We start from the raw sequence: 6,000 nt of genomic DNA, 5'->3' as shown, positions 1-6,000 counted from the left end.
CAAAGAAGTTTACAGAGAATTTATAAGATTAGGAAAAACTATTGAGCGACAACTAGCGAGGGAAAGTAAAGCTGTTAGATATATTCCCCCACTAGAGCAGTCATAGAGGATAGGACGGATGATTTAAATGATGGAAGTATGTTGACTGAACCAGAATTAAGACACTCCACGAATATAGAGTATGCTGCATCGCTAGATAATACTCCGCAGTTTTTGGAAACCAACACAGAATTCAAAACAGTCAAAAAGAAAAGGGAAATCTCCTCTACTGCAGATACACTCAAGACAGCGGAGATCGAACCAGTTAATGAATTTAAAGAAAAGGGTACCCCCAGTCATTCTAAGGGCCAAGGAGCACTGGACGTTCATTGCATACGCACTGAAATCTTTAGATATCACCTTCATGAAAGCCACCAACACAGAAGAAGGGATACGCATACAAACTAAAACGTCATCAGACTACAGAAAAATTACCAAACTTCTAGAAAACAACAACCTGCCATACCACACTTTTGCACTCAACAGTGAGAAAAATTTAAAAGTAGTATTAACGGGAGTTACTGAAACATTACAAATAGAAGACCTCACAGCAGACTTCCAATTTAAGGAATTTAGCCAGATTAAATTCAGCCGAATGTGGGGAGCTGATAAAACACCCTATTCCCTAATTCTGGTGGAAATAAGCAAAGACCAAAAACATATATATAATCTCCAAACCATCTGTGATCTAGTCATAAAAGTTGAGGCATTCAAACATAAATCAACTACAACCCACTGTCATAGATGGCAGAAGATTGGGCATGCACAACGATGCTGCAGGGCTGAATTTCGTTGCGTGAAATGTGGTGGCAAACATGCATAAATGAATGCCATAAACCCCGCACACATCGAGCAAAGTGTGCAAACTGTGGAGGACCACACCCTGCAAACTATAGGGGCAGTATAGCATTTCCCCAAAACCAAAAGATACAACTCAAAACCAGTAAAGCTCTTCAAGAACGCACGTCCACCCTTCAAACCATAGTCTCCACAACAGATTATGCTGAAGTAACAAGATCAACCTTTCAAAAAGACCCAAAACCAAATCATTCACAGCAAACCAATAAACCTATCCTACTGAACATAACAAGCCACTTAGGTGAAATGCTTGCTGAACTCTGACAGACCAACCCAACTCAGGAAGACAAGGATATCATCTTAAGGCACACACAATCACTCTTTATGGAAATTCTTAATGGATACGTCTAAAAGAAAATCGAAATCGTTACAAATTGTTTCATGGAATGCAAATGGTTTATTTATCAAATTACAGCAGCTGCAGGAGTTTGCAGCAGAAACCCAAGCAGACATCATCCTCATAAATGAAACACATCTTCGTCCAAGTGACAAAATCGGAATCAACGTTTATAGCACTTACCGTACAGACAGATGCTTTGCTAGAGGTGGAGGAACTGCCATCTTTGTGAAAAGAAACATAAAACATAATTCAATTGCCGAATCCCAAACAGAACACATGGAAACTATGGAATAGAAATACATATGGAAAACAGAAGCAGCATTACGATATATGCAGCCTACAACCCCCAAAATAAAAAAAAAACTCCTTGATTCTGACTTAGATGTGATACTAAATACAGGCAGAGCAGTGATTATAGCCGGAGATTTTAATGCCAAACATTCAGTCTGAAACAGCAGAAACTCAAATATTAACGGAAGAATGCTCAACTCTTACACCACTTCAAGAAATATAACAGTAATAGGACCCACTGAATCCACACATTACGGAGCAACCGGACGTCCTGATATACTAGATATAGCTATATTAAAAAACATAGCGTACAACTATCAGATACATGCAATCAACGACTTAAGTTCTGATCATAACCCCATCATATTACAACTAGGCACCATACAAGATTTAACGCAAAACACCACCACATTTATAAATTGGAAACAACTTCCCTCAGCCTTCCAGGAAAACCTTGGTCCAATACCGCATATAACATCTGCCGAAGATATAGAAAAAGCAATGAAAACTCTTGAGAAACAACTACTGACAGACACAGGTAATAAATATAACCAAATGTGCACCATCAAATAAACCCCCAGAGGTTATAAAACGTCTTATCCAAGAGAAAAACAGATTAAGAAGAAAATATCAGAGAGCAGTGGACCCAGCGGATAAACAAGCAGTCAATAGAGCAACAAACCAGGTTCAATATGCCCTAAAGGACCACCGTAACCAACTCTGGAATAACAAAATTCACCAATTAAACACAGAGGATCAATCAATATGGAAAATGATGAAATCATTTTCCATATTAATTCAAAGCGTTTTACATTTCCTCCAATCCAAGGTGAATCTAATGTTGTCTACAAGGAAAAAGCTGAAGCATTTGCTGACAGTTTAGAAAAACAATACAGCCCCAATTATATATAAATACAGTTATAAATTTCAGTGCGTAAAATAAATAAAAATGCCTCACTCCAGTCGAATAACAAATCCGTGTCACCAACAGAAATATATGAGATTTTAAGAAAATTAATAACAAAAAGGCTCCGGGTCCAGATGGAATAACAAACAAGGTACTCAAGTTATTTCCCCGCATAGGGGTTATACATCTAGTAGCTATCATTAATGCCATCCTCCGGCTAAATTATTTCCCAGAGCGATGGAAAATTGCCGACGTTTTCCTAATTCCCAAACCTGGAAAAAATACACAGTTTCCTGAAAATTACAGACCAATCAGCCTTCTTTCATGCATAGGTAAAATAGCCGAACGTGCTATTCTTACACTGGTTCAAGAGGCAACAGATATCAACCATGTCATTCAAGATGAACAATTCGGCTTTAGGAAATGTCACTCCACAAAGCTACAAATTTATAGAATTATCGAACATATAACCCAAGGGTATGAATGGCACCAACACTCTGGCGCAGTTTTCCTGGACATCACTCAGGCATTTGAGAGAATGTGGCATCACGGACTAATTTTTAAACTACACGAAGTTTGTATTCCATTACCACTAGTTCTACTTATCAAATCATATCTAAATGCCCCATGGTTCGTCAGAAACATCCAGTTACATCACGAAGCCAACCTTCCAGATATTAAGACCTACATGACAGGCATTGCGGAGATATTCTTCACAATCACGGATAATCACCCAAATCAGCTAGTTCGACAGGCAGCGGACTACAAGCCCCCCAGATCATTTCAAACATAAAAAAACCGAAATTCTCCATCGCAAGAGAAAGCTGATACAGCCTCAGTGCTCACAATGAGCGGGTAAATTACCCACAATAATCTCATCACCCACAATCTAAAATCCAGATGAAGGGATAAAGAGTCAAGGAGTCAGTCAATCAGCCAATTAAGTTCAAAGTTTCTTAGTACTGAAGGATATCGAGGAAGATGGCGGCTCCCGTGTTAGTTTCATGTATTATTGATAGTGAATTGCGAATTTGATTGATAATGTTTTTAGCGATTTATGCTTTAGTGACGAGTATTAAGATCACATGTGTTGATCAAGCATTTTGATTACGAAAATTTTTGTATGTTGCAGGTGAGTAAATACTTTAATTTCAAAACCTTTAGTCCCATCGGAAACCATATTCTAAGCCTAATCACAGGGCATACTAAATTATATATCGTACTGCTGGTAGATACTAGACTGTTTCTATGGGATTTGCTAGTGGATCCAATCCACAGGATTATTGTAATTTGCTCGAATGCTTCATTACCATGGCAAAACCTCTAAACCAGCCATTTTCGAGTAGGTTTACAATGAATTCCTCAGAGTAGGAAAACTGCTCAGTGATAGCTTGCCGGGAAAAGTTAAGCTTTTTGATTCATTCCCACCCTTCGCAATCACAGAAGATAACTCAGACTATACAAGTGAGGAGCTCATTACTCAGTTGCAGTCTCCCCCAAGACTTTGAAGACGTACGTATGCGCAAGAAGCGCAAAACCGCTCACACAAAACCTCTCATAGATTTTGGTATGGAAGAGGATAAACCCAGTTCCAGTCCCTCGACCGCCACGAAAGAGAGGGTTCCACCGATAGTCCTCCGGGAAAAGAAGAGATATATACACTTAAGGTCCACTGTGATTAACTCACAGATACAATATCTCTCGGCCAAGAACACGGATGATGGTATAAAAATTCAGTCGGCTACTGTGACAGACTACAGTAGCCGACCTTTTCTCTTGGTTCGGAGAAAAATCTGAAGGTGGTACTGTGGGGTGTCCGAAGGATATAACTACAGATGAAATTGAGGCTGACCTCCACCACCAGGACCTACCACTTATTAAGATCAGCAGAATGACTAAAGCGGACAAAACCCCTATGCATCTGGTCTTAGTGGAAATCCACAAAGCCTATAAGAATATCTATGATTTAACATCAGTCTGTGGACTCCGTATCACCCCAGAGCCACTCCGTAAAAGGGGCATCTACTAGTCAATGCCATAGGTGCCAAAATTTGACCATGCTCAAAGACTCTGCAAGGCAGAGTACAAATGCCGGAAATGTGCTAAGAACCACCCCCCCACGAACACCTGCACAATGCCAAAAACTACATGGTGGCCCTCATCCAGCGAACTACAAGGGATATATTCAGCACCCAAAGAACAGATGGATGGAGATAGCTAAACCGCCCTCTTCCTCTAGTAAAAAGAACACCTGAGGCCCCCGCTCCACAGCCTGAGACTCGGCAGCAACAGTCTGTGACCTTCAAAGACAGTGGAAGCCAAAGGAAAACGAGAAGTTATGCTGATGTGGCCCGCACAAACAAACCAACATCAGAACAAAATCAGCCAACAGCACCTACTAATCCGATAGCAGTTATTACGGCCTCTCTAGCTAACAGGCTACAAGATTTCAGCCCGTCTACAGCAACCTCCATTAAAAGATTTTAATGGAGGTTGCTGAACCATTCCTACGTGAAACACAGGCCATCCTCACAGCAATCATAAATGAATAAAAACAGACTCATTCCAGCCTCTCTTCAGATCATTGCATGGAAAGCAAACGGCCTAAGGGACAAAATTCTGAAGCTACAAGATTTCACCTGGAGATACCAACCAGATATTATACTAATCAGTGAAACACATCTTAGACCCTCAGAAAGCCCGAAAATACGGGGTTATCTCATGCACAGAAATAACAGATCAAACTACAGAGGCTGCGGCACTGCCATCTTCATTAAAAATTATATTAAGTACCATTCTGTGAACAACCCACCAACCATTAACCTTGAAATTACATGCGTGGAAGTTTTCACCAGCTCTGCCGGCATATTAAAAATCTACTTACCTTACAATCCACCCTTAAAAACTCTACTGAACACTCATCTAAATGCCATTTAGATCAGTGTGTAGTACCCATCATTATTGCTGGGGATTTAAACTCCAAACACTCTGCTTGGAATTTTAGAACCACCAACAAGAATGGCTGCATCCTTTCCAACTACATAGGATCAAATTATGCTGTTGTGGCTGGACCTACCGAACCAACTGATCTCAGTACGTCTAGCACTGCTGACATCCTGGATATAGTAGCTATCCTGCAAGACATTAAACTTCAGTACCGAATTAAATCACTAAACGAGCTCTAATCGGATCACAACCCAATTCTACTACAACTGGGAGAACAAGAATACCTGTCTCCTCCCTCTCACTCATGCATATCGTGGTACAGATTGTCTAAAGCACTTAGGGATCAAATTGAACCTGTCCCTCACATATGCACAGAAGATGTGGAATCTGGAGTTACTAGTCTCACCCAAGAGATTAAGTCCGTTATAACGGTTGCCATGTTCTACAAATCTGTCCCCAAGCCTGCTCGTTTGACCGAGGATATTATGGACCTGATCAGAGAGAAGAACAAAGCTAGGAAGAGATTTTGTAACATTCTCCCACCTCTGGACAAAACAGTTCTTAATAGATTGAACAGGACAGTGAGAGATGCACTTAAAACTTATAGAAACCAAGTTTC

Source organism: Typopeltis vanoorti, chromosome 13 (genome assembly GCF_054136105.1).
Source record: "Typopeltis vanoorti isolate ZY-2024b chromosome 13, IOZ_Tvanoo_1.0, whole genome shotgun sequence".
In the NCBI taxonomy this organism is placed as follows: domain Eukaryota; kingdom Metazoa; phylum Arthropoda; class Arachnida; order Uropygi; family Thelyphonidae; genus Typopeltis; species Typopeltis vanoorti.
The sequence above is the reverse complement of the archived record's forward strand: the minus strand, read 5'-3'. Positions refer to the sequence as shown.